Source organism: Ranitomeya imitator, chromosome 4, assembly GCF_032444005.1.
Source record: "Ranitomeya imitator isolate aRanImi1 chromosome 4, aRanImi1.pri, whole genome shotgun sequence".
Taxonomy (NCBI): Eukaryota; Metazoa; Chordata; class Amphibia; order Anura; family Dendrobatidae; genus Ranitomeya; species Ranitomeya imitator.
The window spans coordinates 718,268,179-718,285,143 of NC_091285.1; positions in this window are offsets into that span (position 1 = coordinate 718,268,179).

The window sequence follows — 16,965 nt, forward strand, 5'->3', positions numbered from 1 at the left end:
AAGCTACCAGATTGCCTACACAGCTCTGCTGTTCCTGTGTTACTACACTCCTGCAACAAGCTACCAGACTGCCTACACAGCTCTGCTGTTCCTGTGTTACTACACTCCTGCAACAAGCTACCAGATTGCCTACACAGCTCTGCTGTTCCTGTGTTACTACACTCCTGTAACATGCTACCAGATTGCCTACACAGCTCTGCTGTTCCTGTGTTACTACACTCCTGCAACAAGCCACCAGACTGCCTACACAGCTCTGCTGTTCCTGTGTTACTACACTCCTGCAACAAGCTACCAGATTGCCTACACAGCTCTGCTGTTCCTGTGTTACTACACTCCTGCAACAAGCTACCAGATTGCCTACACAGCTCTGCTGTTCCTGTGTTACTACACTCCTGTAACATGCTACCAGACTGCCTACACAGCCCTGCTGTTCCTGTGTTACTACACTCCTGTAACATGCTACCAGATTGCCTACACAGCACTGATGTTCCTGTGTTACTACACTCCTGTAACATGCTACCAGACTGCCTACACAGCCCTGCTGTTCCTGTGTTACTACACTCCTGCAACAAGCTACCAGATTGCGTACACAGCTCTGCTGTTCCTGTGTTACTACACTCCTGCAACAAGCTACCAGATTGCCTACACAGCTCTGCTGTTCCTGTGTTACTACACTCCTGCAACAAGCTACCAGATTGCCTACACAGCTCTGCTGTTCCTGTGTTACTACACTCCTGCAACAAGCTACCAGATTGCGTACACAGCTCTGCTGTTCCTGTGTTACTACACTCCTGCAACAAGCTACCAGATTGCCTACACAGCTCTGCTGTTCCTGTGTCACTACACTCCTGCAACAAGCTACCAGATTGCCTACACAGCACTGATGTTCCTGTGTTACTACACTCCTGCAACAAGCTACCAGACTGCCTACACAGCTCTGCTGTTCCTGTGTTACTACACTCCTGTAACATGCTACCAGACTGCCTACACAGCCCTGCTGTTCCTGTGTTACTACACTCCTGCAACAAGCTACCAGATTGCGTACACAGCTCTGCTGTTCCTGTGTTACTACACTCCTGCAACAAGCTACCAGATTGCCTACACAGCTCTGCTGTTCCTGTGTTACTACACTCCTGCAACAAGCTACCAGACTGCCTACACAGCCCTGCTGTTCCTGTGTTACTACACTCCTGCAACAAGCTACCAGATTGCCTACACAGCACTGCTGTTCCTGTGTTACTACACTCTTGCAACAAGCTACCAGACTGCCTACACGGCACTGCTGTTCCTGTGTTACTACACTCCTGCAACAAGCTACCAGACTGCCTACACAGCTCTGCTGTTCCTGTGTTACTACACTCCTGCAACAAGCTACCAGATTGCCTACACGGCACTGCTGTTCCTGTGTTACTACACTCCTGCAACAAGCTACCAGATTGCCTACACAGCACTGCTGTTCCTGTGTTACTACACTCCTGCAACAAGCTACCAGATTGCCTACACAGCTCTGCTGTTCCTGTGTTACTACACTCCTGCAACAAGCTACCAGATTGCCTACACAGCTCTGCTGTTCCTGTGTTACTACACTCCTGTAACATGCTACCAGATTGCCTACACAGCACTGCTGTTCCTGTGTTACTACACTCTTGCAACAAGCTACCAGACTGCCTACACGGCACTGCTGTTCCTGTGTTACTACACTCCTGCAACAAGCTACCAGATTGCCTACACAGCTCTGCTGTTCCTGTGTTACTACACTCCTGCAACAAGCTACCAGATTGCCTACACAGCTCTGCTGTTCCTGTGTTACTACACTCCTGCAACAAGCTACCAGACTGCCTACACAGCCCTGCTGTTCCTGTGTTACTACACTCCTGCAACAAGCTACCAGATTGCCTACACAGCTCTGCTGTTCCTGTATTACTACACTCCTGCAACAAGCTACCAGATTGCCTACACAGCTCTGCTGTTCCTGTGTTACTACACTCCTGCAACAAGCTACCAGACTGCCTACACAGCCCTGCTGTTCCTGTGTTACTACACTCCTGCAACAACCTACCAGACTGCCTACACAGCTCTGCTGTTCCTGTGTTACTACACTCCTGCAACAAGCTACCAGATTGCCTACACAGCTCTGCTGTTCCTGTGTCACTACACTCCTGCAACAAGCTACCAGATTGCCTACACGGCACTGCTGTTCCTGTGTTACTACACTCCTGCAACAAGCTACCAGACTGCCTACACGGCACTGCTGTTCCTGTGTTACTACACTCCTGCAACAACCTACCAGACTGCCTACACAGCTCTGCTGTTCCTGTGTCACTACACTCCTGCAACAAGCTACCAGATTGCCTACACGGCACTGCTGTTCCTGTGTTACTACACTCCTGCAACAAGCTACCAGATTGCCTACACGGCACTGCTGTTCCTGTGTTACTACACTCCTGTAACATGCTACCAGACTGCCTACACAGCTCTGCTGTTCCTGTGTTACTACACTCCTGCAACAAGCTACCAGATTGCCTACACAGCCCTGCTGTTCCTGTGTTACTACACTCCTGCAACAAGCTACCAGACTGCCTACACAGCCCTGCTGTTCCTGTGTTACTACACTCCTGCAACAACCTACCAGACTGCCTACACAGCTCTGCTGTTCCTGTGTTACTACACTCCTGCAACAAGCTACCAGATTGCCTACACAGCTCTGCTGTTCCTGTGTCACTACACTCCTGCAACAAGCTACCAGATTGCCTACACGGCACTGCTGTTCCTGTGTTACTACACTCCTGCAACAAGCTACCAGACTGCCTACACGGCACTGCTGTTCCTGTGTTACTACACTCCTGCAACAACCTACCAGACTGCCTACACAGCTCTGCTGTTCCTGTGTCACTACACTCCTGCAACAAGCTACCAGATTGCCTACACGGCACTGCTGTTCCTGTGTTACTACACTCCTGCAACAAGCTACCAGATTGCCTACACAGCACTGCTGTTCCTGTGTTACTACACTCCTGCAACAAGCTACCAGATTGACTACACAGCTCTGCTGTTCCTGTGTTACTACACTCCTGCAACAAGCTACCAGACTGCCTACACAGCACTGCTGTTCCTGTGTTACTACACTCCTGCAACAAGCTACCAGATTGACTACACAGCTCTGCTGTTCCTGTGTTACTACACTCCTGCAACAAGCTACCAGACTGCCTACACAGCTCTGCTGTTCCTGTGTTACTACACTCCTGCAACAAGCTACCAGATTGCCTACACGGCACTGCTGTTCCTGTGTTACTACACTCCTGCAACAAGCTACCAGATTGCCTACACAGCACTGCTGTTCCTGTGTTACTACACTCCTGCAACAAGCTACCAGATTGCCTACACAGCTCTGCTGTTCCTGTGTTACTACACTCCTGCAACAAGCTACCAGATTGCCTACACAGCTCTGCTGTTCCTGTGTTACTACACTCCTGCAACAAGCTACCAGACTGCCTACACAGCTCTGCTGTTCCTGTGTTACTACACTCCTGCAACAAGCTACCAGATTGCCTACACAGCTCTGCTGTTCCTGTGTTACTACACTCCTGCAACAAGCTACCAGACTGCCTACACAGCTCTGCTGTTCCTGTGTTACTACACTCCTGCAACAAGCTACCAGATTGCCTACACAGCTCTGCTGTTCCTGTGTTACTACACTCCTGTAACATGCTACCAGATTGCCTACACAGCACTGCTGTTCCTGTGTTACTACACTCTTGCAACAAGCTACCAGACTGCCTACACAGCTCTGCTGTTCCTGTGTTACTACACTCCTGCAACAAGCTACCAGATTGCCTACACAGCTCTGCTGTTCCTGTGTTACTACACTCCTGCAACAAGCTACCAGATTGCCTACACAGCTCTGCTGTTCCTGTGTTACTACACTCCTGTAACATGCTACCAGACTGCCTACACAGCCCTGCTGTTCCTGTGTTACTACACTCCTGCAACAAGCTACCAGATTGCCTACACAGCTCTGCTGTTCCTGTGTTACTACACTCCTGTAACATGCTACCAGATTGCCTACACAGCACTGATGTTCCTGTGTTACTACACTCCTGTAACATGCTACCAGACTGCCTACACAGCCCTGCTGTTCCTGTGTTACTACACTCCTGCAACAAGCTACCAGATTGCGTACACAGCTCTGCTGTTCCTGTGTTACTACACTCCTGCAACAAGCTACCAGATTGCCTACACAGCTCTGCTGTTCCTGTGTTACTACACTCCTGCAACAAGCTACCAGATTGCCTACACAGCTCTGCTGTTCCTGTGTTACTACACTCCTGCAACAAGCTACCAGATTGCGTACACAGCTCTGCTGTTCCTGTGTTACTACACTCCTGCAACAAGCTACCAGATTGCCTACACAGCTCTGCTGTTCCTGTGTCACTACACTCCTGCAACAAGCTACCAGATTGCCTACACAGCACTGATGTTCCTGTGTTACTACACTCCTGCAACAAGCTACCAGACTGCCTACACAGCTCTGCTGTTCCTGTGTTACTACACTCCTGTAACATGCTACCAGACTGCCTACACAGCCCTGCTGTTCCTGTGTTACTACACTCCTGCAACAAGCTACCAGATTGCGTACACAGCTCTGCTGTTCCTGTGTTACTACACTCCTGCAACAAGCTACCAGATTGCCTACACAGCTCTGCTGTTCCTGTGTTACTACACTCCTGCAACAAGCTACCAGACTGCCTACACAGCCCTGCTGTTCCTGTGTTACTACACTCCTGCAACAAGCTACCAGATTGCCTACACAGCTCTGCTGTTCCTGTGTTACTACACTCCTGTAACATGCTACCAGATTGCCTACACAGCACTGCTGTTCCTGTGTTACTACACTCTTGCAACAAGCTACCAGACTGCCTACACGGCACTGCTGTTCCTGTGTTACTACACTCCTGCAACAAGCTACCAGATTGCCTACACAGCTCTGCTGTTCCTGTGTTACTACACTCCTGCAACAAGCTACCAGATTGCCTACACAGCTCTGCTGTTCCTGTGTTACTACACTCCTGCAACAAGCTACCAGACTGCCTACACAGCCCTGCTGTTCCTGTGTTACTACACTCCTGCAACAAGCTACCAGATTGCCTACACAGCTCTGCTGTTCCTGTATTACTACACTCCTGCAACAAGCTACCAGATTGCCTACACAGCTCTGCTGTTCCTGTGTTACTACACTCCTGCAACAAGCTACCAGACTGCCTACACAGCCCTGCTGTTCCTGTGTTACTACACTCCTGCAACAACCTACCAGACTGCCTACACAGCTCTGCTGTTCCTGTGTTACTACACTCCTGCAACAAGCTACCAGATTGCCTACACAGCTCTGCTGTTCCTGTGTCACTACACTCCTGCAACAAGCTACCAGATTGCCTACACGGCACTGCTGTTCCTGTGTTACTACACTCCTGCAACAAGCTACCAGACTGCCTACACGGCACTGCTGTTCCTGTGTTACTACACTCCTGCAACAACCTACCAGACTGCCTACACAGCTCTGCTGTTCCTGTGTCACTACACTCCTGCAACAAGCTACCAGATTGCCTACACGGCACTGCTGTTCCTGTGTTACTACACTCCTGCAACAAGCTACCAGATTGCCTACACGGCACTGCTGTTCCTGTGTTACTACACTCCTGCAACAAGCTACCAGACTGCCTACACGGCACTGCTGTTCCTGTGTTACTACACTCCTGTAACATGCTACCAGACTGCCTACACAGCTCTGCTGTTCCTGTGTTACTACACTCCTGCAACAAGCTACCAGATTGCCTACACAGCCCTGCTGTTCCTGTGTTACTACACTCCTGCAACAAGCTACCAGACTGCCTACACAGCCCTGCTGTTCCTGTGTTACTACACTCCTGCAACAACCTACCAGACTGCCTACACAGCTCTGCTGTTCCTGTGTTACTACACTCCTGCAACAAGCTACCAGATTGCCTACACATCTCTGCTGTTCCTGTGTCACTACACTCCTGCAACAAGCTACCAGATTGCCTACACGGCACTGCTGTTCCTGTGTTACTACACTCCTGCAACAAGCTACCAGACTGCCTACACGGCACTGCTGTTCCTGTGTTACTACACTCCTGCAACAACCTACCAGACTGCCTACACAGCTCTGCTGTTCCTGTGTCACTACACTCCTGCAACAAGCTACCAGATTGCCTACACGGCACTGCTGTTCCTGTGTTACTACACTCCTGCAACAAGCTACCAGATTGCCTACACGGCACTGCTGTTCCTGTGTTACTACACTCCTGCAACAAGCTACCAGACTGCCTACACAGCTCTGCTGTTCCTGTGTTACTACACTCCTGCAACAAGCTACCAGATTGCCTACACAGCTCTGCTGTTCCTGTGTTACTACACTCCTGTAACATGCTACCAGATTGCCTACACAGCACTGCTGTTCCTGTGTTACTACACTCTTGCAACAAGCTACCAGACTGCCTACACAGCACTGCTGTTCCTGTGTTACTACACTCCTGTAACAAGCTACCAGATTGCCTACACAGCTCTGCTGTTCCTGTGTTACTACACTCCTGCAACAAGCTACCAGATTGCCTACACAGCTCTGCTGTTCCTGTGTCACTACACTCCTGCAACAAGCTACCAGATTGCCTACATAGCTCTGCTGTTCCTGTGTTATTACACTCCTGCAACAAGCTACCAGACTGCCTACACAGCTCTGCTGTTCCTGTGTTACTACACTCCTGCAACAAGCTACCAGATTGCCTACACAGCTCTGCTGTTCCTGTGTTACTACACTCCTGTAACATGCTACCAGATTGCCTACACAGCACTGCTGTTCCTGTGTTACTACACTCTTGCAACAAGCTACCAGACTGCCTACACAGCTCTGCTGTTCCTGTGTCACTACACTCCTGCAACAAGCTACCAGACTGCCTACACAGCTCTGCTGTTCCTGTGTTATTACACTCCTGCAACAAGCTACCAGATTGCCTACACAGCCCTGCTGTTCCTGTGTTACTACACTCCTGCAACAAGCTACCAGATTGCCTACACAGCTCTGCTGTTCCTGTGTTACTACACTCCTGCAACAAGCTACCAGACTGCCTACACAGCTCTGCTGTTCCTGTGTTATTACACTCCTGCAACAAGCTACCAGATTGCCTACACAGCCCTGCTGTTCCTGTGTTACTACACTCCTGCAACAAGCTACCAGACTGCCTACACAGCCCTGCTGTTCCTGTGTTACTACACTCCTGCAAGAAGCTACCAGATTGCATACACAGCTCTGCTGTTCCTGTGTTACTACACTCCTGCAACAAGCTACCAGATTGCCTACACAGCTCTGCTGTTCCTGTGTTACTACACTCCTGCAACAAGCTACCAGATTGCCTACACAGCTCTGCTGTTCCTGTGTTACTACACTCCTGCAACAAGCTACCAGACTGCCTACACAGCCCTGCTGTTCCTGTGTTACTACACTCCTGCAAGAAGCTACCAGATTGCATACACAGCTCTGCTGTTCCTGTGTTACTACACTCCTGCAACAAGCTACCAGATTGCCTACACAGCTCTGCTGTTCCTGTGTTACTACACTCCTGCAACAAGCTACCAGATTGCCTACACAGCTCTGCTGTTCCTGTGTCACTACACTCCTGCAACAAGCTACCAGACTGCCTACACAGCTCTGCTGTTCCTGTGTTATTACACTCCTGCAACAAGCTACCAGATTGCCTACACAGCCCTGCTGTTCCTGTGTTACTACACTCCTGCAACAAGCTACCAGACTGCCTACACAGCCCTGCTGTTCCTGTGTTACTACACTCCTGCAACAAGCTACCAGATTGCCTACACAGCTCTGCTGTTCCTGTGTTACTACACTCCTGCAACAAGCTACCAGATTGCCTACACAGCTCTGCTGTTCCTGTGTTACTACACTCCTGCAACAAGCTACCAGATTGCCTACACAGCTCTGCTGTTCCTGTGTTACTACACTCCTGCAACAAGCTACCAGATTGCCTACACAGCTCTGCTGTTCCTGTGTTACTACACTCCTGCAACAAGCTACCAGACTGCCTACACAGCCCTGCTGTTCCTGTGTTACTACACTCCTGCAACAAGCTACCAGATTGCCTACACAGCTCTGCTGTTCCTGTGTTACTACACTCCTGCAACAAGCTACCAGATTGCCTACACAGCTCTGCTGTTCCTGTATTACTACACTCCTGCAACAAGCTACCAGATTGCCTACACAGCTCTGCTGTTCCTGTGTTACTACACTCCTGTAACATGCTACCAGATTGCCTACACAGCACTGCTGTTCCTGTGTTACTACACTCTTGCAACAAGCTACCAGATTACCTACACAGCTCTGCTGTTCCTGTGTTACTACACTCCTGCAACAAGCTACCAGACTGCCTACACAGCCCTGCTGTTCCTGTGTTACTACACTCCTGCAACAAGCTACCAGATTGCCTACACAGCTCTGCTGTTCCTGTGTTACTACACTCCTGCAACAAGCTACCAGATTGCCTACACAGCCCTGCTGTTCCTGTGTTACTACACTCCTGCAACAAGCTACCAGATTGCCTACACAGCTCTGATGTTCCTGTGTTACTACACTCCTGCAACAAGCTACCAGATTGCCTACACAGCTCTGCTGTTCCTGTATTACTACACTCCTGCAACAAGCTACCAGACTGCCTACACAGCCCTGCTGTTCCTGTGTTACTACACTCCTGCAACAAGCTACCAGACTGCCTACACAGCTCTGCTGTTCCTGTGTTACTACACTCCTGCAACAAGCTACCAGATTGCCTACACAGCTCTGCTGTTCCTGTGTTACTACACTCCTGCAACAAGCTACCAGACTGCCTACACAGCTCTGCTGTTCCTGTGTTACTACACTCCTGCAACAAGCTACCAGACTGCCTACACAGCTCTGCTGTTCCTGTGTTACTACACTCCTGAAACAAGCTACCAGACTGCCTACACAGCACTGCTGTTCCTGTGTTACTACACTCCTGAAACAAGCTACCAGACTGCCTACACAGCTCTGCTGTTCCTGTGTTACTACACTCCTGCAACAAGCTACCAGACTGCCTACACAGCTCTGCTGTTCCTGTGTTACTACACTCCTGCAACAAGCTACCAGATTGCCTACACAGCTCTGCTGTTCCTGTGTTACTACACTCCTGCAACTAGCTACAAGACTGCCTACACAGCTCTGCTGTTCCTGTGTTACTACACTCCTGTAACATGCTACCAGATTGCCTACACAGCACTGCTGTTCCTGTGTTACTACACTCCTGCAACAAGCTACCAGACTGCCTACACGGCACTGCTGTTCCTGTGTTACTACACTCCTGCAACAAGCTACTAGACTGCCTACACAGCTCTGCTGTTCCTGTGTTACTACACTCCTGCAACAAGCTACCAGATTGCCTACACAGCTCTGCTGTTCCTGTGTTACTACACTCCTGCAACAAGCTACCAGATTGCCTACACAGCTCTGCTGTTCCTGTGTTACTACACTCCTGCAACAAGCTACCAGATTGCCTACACAGCTCTGCTGTTCCTGTGTTACTACACTCCTGCAACAAGCTACCAGATTGCCTACACAGCTCTGCTGTTCCTGTGTTACTACACTCCTGCAACAAGCTACCAGACTGCCTACACAGCTCTGCTGTTCCTGTGTTACTACACTCTTGCAACAAGCTACCAGACTGCCTACACAGCTCTGCTGTTCCTGTGTTACTACACTCCTGCAACAAGCTACCAGACTGCCTACACAGCTCTAATTTTCCTTTGTTACTACACTCCTGCAACAAGCTACCAGATTGCCTACACAGCTCTGCTGTTCCTGTGTTACTACACTCCTGCAACAAGCTACCAGATTGCCTACACAGCTCTGCTGTTCCTGTGTTACTACACTCCTGCAACAAGCTACCAGATTGCCTACACAGCTCTGCTGTTCCTGTGTTACTACACTCCTGCAACAAGCTACCAGACTGCCTACACAGCCCTGCTGTTCCTGTGTTACTACACTCCTGCAACAAGCTACCAGATTGCCTACACAGCTCTGCTGTTCCTGTATTACTACACTCCTGCAACAAGCTACCAGATTGCCTACACAGCTCTGCTGTTCCTGTGTTACTACACTCCTGTAACATGCTACCAGATTGCCTACACAGCACTGCTGTTCCTGTGTTACTACACTCTTGCAACAAGCTACCAGATTACCTACACAGCTCTGCTGTTCCTGTGTTACTACACTCCTGCAACAAGCTACCAGATTGCCTACACAGCTCTGCTGTTCCTGTGTTACTACACTCTTGCAACAAGCTACCAGACTGCCTACACAGCCCTGCTGTTCCTGTGTTACTACACTCCTGCAACAAGCTACCAGATTGCCTACACAGCTCTGCTGTTCCTGTGTTACTACACTCCTGCAACAAGCTACCAGATTGCCTACACAGCCCTGCTGTTCCTGTGTTACTACACTCCTGCAACAAGCTACCAGATTGCCTACACAGCTCTGCTGTTCCTGTGTTACTACACTCCTGCAACAAGCTACCAGATTGCCTACACAGCTCTACTTTTCCTGTGTTACTACACTCCTGCAACAAGCTACCAGACTGCCTACACAGCCCTGCTGTTCCTGTGTTACTACACTCCTGCAACAAGCTACCAGACTGCCTACACAGCTCTGCTGTTCCTGTGTTACTACACTCCTGCAACAAGCTACCAGACTGCCTACACAGCTCTGCTGTTCCTGTGTTACTACACTCCTGCAACAAGCTACCAGACTGCCTACACAGCTCTGCTGTTCCTGTGTTACTACACTCCTGAAACAAGCTACCAGACTGCCTACACAGCTCTGCTGTTCCTGTGTTACTACACTCCTGCAACAAGCTACCAGATTGCCTACACAGCTCTACTTTTCCTGTGTTACTACACTCCTGCAACAAGCTACCAGACTGCCTACACAGCCCTGCTGTTCCTGTGTTACTACACTCCTGCAACAAGCTACCAGACTGCCTACACAGCTCTGCTGTTCCTGTGTTACTACACTCCTGCAACAAGCTACCAGATTGCCTACACAGCTCTGCTGTTCCTGTGTTACTACACTCCTGCAACAAGCTACCAGACTGCCTACACAGCTCTGCTGTTCCTGTGTTACTACACTCCTGCAACAAGCTACCAGACTGCCTACACAGCTCTGCTGTTCCTGTGTTACTACACTCCTGAAACAAGCTACCAGACTGCCTACACAGCTCTGCTGTTCCTGTGTTACTACACTCCTGCAACAAGCTACCAGACTGCCTACACAGCTCTGCTGTTCCTGTGTTACTACACTCCTGCAACAAGCTACCAGACTGCCTACACAGCTCTGCTGTTATTGTGTTACTACACTCCTGCAACAAGCTACCAGATTGCCTACACAGCTCTGCTGTTCCTGTGTTACTACACTCCTGCAACTAGCTACAAGACTGCCTACACAGCTCTGCTGTTCCTGTGTTACTACACTCCTGTAACATGCTACCAGATTGCCTACACAGCACTGCTGTTCCTGTGTTACTACACTCCTGCAACAAGCTACCAGACTGCCTACACGGCACTGCTGTTCCTGTGTTACTACACTCCTGCAACAAGCTACTAGACTGCCTACACAGCTCTGCTGTTCCTGTGTTACTACACTCCTGCAACAAGCTACCAGATTGCCTACACAGCTCTGCTGTTCCTGTGTTACTACACTCCTGCAACAAGCTACCAGATTGCCTACACAGCTCTGCTGTTCCTGTGTTACTACACTCCTGCAACAAGCTACCAGATTGCCTACACAGCTCTGCTGTTCCTGTGTTACTACACTCCTGCAACAAGCTACCAGATTGCCTACACAGCTCTGCTGTTCCTGTGTTACTACACTCCTGCAACAAGCTACCAGATTGCCTACACAGCTCTAATTTTCCTTTGTTACTACACTCCTGCAACAAGCTACCAGATTGCCTACACAGCTCTGCTGTTCCTGTGTTACTACACTCCTGCAACAAGCTACCAGATTGCCTACACAGCTCTAATTTTCCTTTGTTACTACACTCCTGCAACAAGCTACCAGATTGCCTACACAGCTCTGCTGTTCCTGTGTTACTACACTCCTGCAACAAGCTACCAGACTGCCTACACAGCACTGCTGTTCCTGTGTCACTACACTCCTGCAGCAAGCTACCAGATTGCCTACACAGCTCTGCTGTTCCTGTGTTACTACACTCCTGCAACAAGCTACCAGATTGCCTACACAGCTCTGCTGTTCCTGTGTTACTACACTCCTGCAACAAGCTACCAGATTGCCTACACAGCTCTAATTTTCCTTTGTTACTACACTCCTGCAACAAGCTACCAGATTGCCTACACAGCTCTGCTGTTCCTGTGTTACTACACTCCTGCAACAAGCTACCAGATTGCCTACACAGCTCTAATTTTCCTTTGTTACTACACTCCTGCAACAAGCTACCAGACTGCCTACACAGCCCTGCTGTTCCTGTGTTATTACACTCCTGCAACAAGCTACCAGATTGCCTACACAGCTCTGCTGTTCCTGTGTTACTACACTCCTGCAACAAGCTACCAGATTGCCTACACAGCTCTGCTGTTCCTGTGTTACTACACTCCTGCAACAAGCTACCAGATTGCCTACACAGCACTGCTGTTCCTGTGTTACTACACTCCTGCAACAAGCTACCAGATTGCCTACACAGCTCTAATTTTCCTTTGTTACTACACTCCTGCAACAAGCTACCAGACTGCCTACACAGCCCTGCTGTTCCTGTGTTATTACACTCCTGCAACAAGCTACCAGATTGCCTACACAGCTCTGCTGTTCCTGTGTTACTACACTCCTGCAACAAGCTACCAGATTGCCTACACAGCTCTGCTGTTCCTGTGTTACTACACTCCTGCAACAAGCTACCAGATTGCCTACACAGCTCTGCTGTTCCTGTGTTACTACACTCCTGCAACAAGCTACCAGACTGCCTACACAGCTCTGCTGTTCCTGTGTTACTACACTCCTGCAACAAGCTACCAGATTGCCTACACAGCTCTGCTGTTCCTGTGTTACTACACTCCTGCAACAAGCTACCAGATTGCCTACACAGCTCTGCTGTTCCTGTGTTACTACACTCCTGCAACAAGCTACCAGACTGCCTACACAGCTCTGCTGTTCCTGTGTTACTACACTCTTGCAACAAGCTACCAGATTGCCTACACAGCTCTAATTTTCCTTTGTTACTACACTCCTGCAACAAGCTACCAGATTGCCTACACAGCTCTGCTGTTCCTGTGTTACTACACTCCTGCAACAAGCTACCAGATTGCCTACACAGCTCTGCTGTTCCTGTGTTACTACACTCCTGCAACAAGCTACCAGATTGCCTACACAGCTCTGCTGTTCCTGTGTTACTACACTCCTGCAACAAGCTACCAGACTGCCTACACAGCTCTGCTGTTCCTGTGTTACTACACTCTTGCAACAAGCTACCAGATTGCCTACACAGCTCTAATTTTCCTTTGTTACTACACTCCTGCAACAAGCTACCAGACTGCCTACACAGCCCTGCTGTTCCTGTGTTATTACACTCCTGCAACAAGCTACCAGATTGCCTACACAGCTCTGCTGTTCCTGTGTTACTACACTCCTGCAACAAGCTACCAGACTGCCTACACAGCTCTGCTGTTCCTGTGTTACTACACTCCTGCAACAAGCTACCAGATTGCCTACACAGCTCTGCTGTTCCTGTGTTACTACACTCCTGCAACAAGCTACCAGACTGCCTACACAGCTCTGCTGTTCCTGTGTTACTACACTCCTGCAACAAGCTACCAGACTGCCTACACAGCTCTGCTGTTCCTGTGTTACTACAATCCTGCAACAAGCTACCAGACTGCCTACACAGCTCTGCTGTTCCTGTGTTACTACACTCCTGCAACAAGCTACCAGACTGCCTACACAGCTCTGCTGTTCCTGTGTTATTACACTCCTGCAACAAGCTACCAGATTGCCTACACAGCACTGCTGTTCTTGTGTTACTACACTCCTGCAACAAGCTACCAGATTGCCTACACAGCTCTGCTGTTCCTGTGTTACTACACTCCTGCAACAAGCTACCAGATTGCCTACACAGCTCTGCTGTTCCTGTGTTACTACACTCCTGCAACAAGCTACCAGATTGCCTACACAGCTCTGCTGTTCCTGTGTTACTACACTCGTGCAACAAGCTACCAGACTGCCTACACAGCTCTGCTGTTCCTGTGTTACTACACTCCTGCAACAAGCTACCAGACTGCCTACACGGCTCTGCTGTTCCTGTGTCACTACACTCCTGCAACAAGCTACCAGACTGCCTACACAGCTCTGCTGTTCCTGTGTTACTACACTCCTGCAACAAGCTACCAGACTGCCTACACAGCTCTGCTGTTCCTGTGTTACTACACTCCTGCAACAAGCTACCAGTCTGCCTACACAGCTCTGCTGTTCCTGTGTCACTACACTCCTGCAACAAGCTACCAGACTGCCTACACAGCTCTGCTGTTCCTGTGTTACTACACTCCTGCAACAAGCTACCAGATTGCCTACACAGCTCTGCTGTTCCTGTGTTACTACACTCCTGCAACAAGCTACCAGATTGCCTACACAGCTCTGCTGTTCCTGTGTCACTACACTCCTGCAACAAGCTACCAGACTGCCTACACAGCTCTGCTGTTCCTGTGTTACTACACTCCTGCAACAAGCTACCAGACTGCCTACACAGCTCTGCTGTTCCTGTGTTACTACACTCCTGCAACAAGCTACCAGATTGCCTACACAGCTCTGCTGTTCCTGTGTTACTACACTCCTGCAGCAAGCTACCAGATTGCCTACACAGCACTGCTGTTCCTGTGTTACTACACTCCTGCAACAAGCTACCAGACTGCCTACACAGCTCTGCTGTTCCTGTGTTACTACACTCCTGCAACAAGCTACCAGATTGCCTACACAGCCCTGCTGTTCCTGTGTTACTACACTCCTGCAACAAGCTACCAGATTGCCTACACAGCTCTGCTGTTCCTGTGTTACTACACTCCTGCAACAAGCTACCAGATTGCCTACACAGCTCTGCTGTTCCTATGTTACTACACTCCTGCAACAAGCTACCAGACTGCCTACACAGCTCTGCTGTTCCTGTGTTACTACACTCCTGCAACAAGCTACCAGACTGCCTACACAGCTCTGCTGTTCCTGTGTTACTACACTCCTGCAACAAGCTACCAGACTGCCTACACAGCTCTGCTGTTCCTGTGTCACTACACTCCTGCAACAAGCTACCAGACTGCCTACACAGCTCTGCTGCTCCTGTGTCACTACACTCCTGCAACAAGATACCAGATTGCCTACACAGCTCTGCTGTTCCTGTGTTACTACACTCCTGCAACAAGCTACCAGACTGCCTACACAGCTCTGCTGTTCCTGTGTTACTACACTCCTGCAACAAGCTACCAGATTGCCTACACAGCTCTGCTGTTCCTGTGTTACTACACTCCTGCAGCAAGCTACCAGATTGCCTACACAGCTCTGCTGTTCCTGTTATTACACTCCTGCAACAAGCTACCAGATTGCCTACACAGCTCTGCTGTTCCTGTTATTACACTCCTGCAACAAGCTACCAGATTGCCTACACAGCTCTGCTGTTCCTGTGTTACTACACTCCTGCAACAAGCTACCAGACTGCCTACACAGCTCTGCTGTTCCTGTGTTACTACACTCCTGCAACAAGCTACCAGACTGCCTACACAGCTCTGCTGTTCCTGTGTTACTACACTCCTGCAACAAGCTACCAGACTGCCTACACAGCTCTGCTGTTCCTGTGTTACTACACGCCTGCAACAAGCTACCAGATTGCCTACACAGCTCTACTGTTCCTGTGTTACTACACTCCTGCAACAAGCTACCAGATTGCCTATACAGCTCTGCTGTTCCTGTGTTACTACACTCCTGCAACAAGCTACCAGATTGCCTACACAGCTCTGCTGTTCCTGTGTTATTACACTACTGCAACAAGCTACCAGATTGCCTACACAGCTCTGCTGTTCCTGTGTTACTACACTCCTGCAACAAGCTACCAGACTGCCTACACAGCTCTGCTGTTCCTGTGTTATTACACTCCTGCAACAAGCTACCAGACTGCCTACACAGCTCTGCTGTTCCTGTGTTATTACACTCCTGCAACAAGCTACCAGACTGCCTACACAGCTCTGCTGTTCCTGTGTTACTACACTCCTGCAACAAGCTACCAGATTGCCTACACAGCTCTGCTGTTCCTGTGTTACTACACTCCTGCAACAAGCTACCAGACTGCCTACACAGCTCTGCTGTTCCTGTGTCACTACACTCCTGCAACAAGCTAACAGATTGACTACACAGCTCTGCTGTTCCTGTGTTACTACACTCCTGCAACAAGCTACCAGATTGCCTACACAGCTCTGCTGTTCCTGTGTTACTACACTCCTGCAACAAGCTACCAGATTGCCTACACAGCTCTGTTGTTCCTGTGTCACTACACTCCTGCAACAAGCTACCAGATTGCCTACACAGCTTTGCTGTTCCTGTGTTACTACACTCCTGCAATAAGCTACCAGATTGCCTACACAGCTCTGCTGTTCCTGTGTTACTACACTCCTGCAACAAGCTACCAGATTGCCTACACAGCTCTGCTGTTCCTGTGTCACTACACTCCTGCAACAAGCTACCAGATTGCCTACACAGCTCTGCTGTTCCTGTGTTACTACACTCCTGCAACAAGCTACCAGATTGCCTACACAGCTCTGTTGTTCCTGTGTCACTACACTCCTGCAACAAGCTACCAGATTGCCTACACAGCTCTGCTGTTCCTGTGT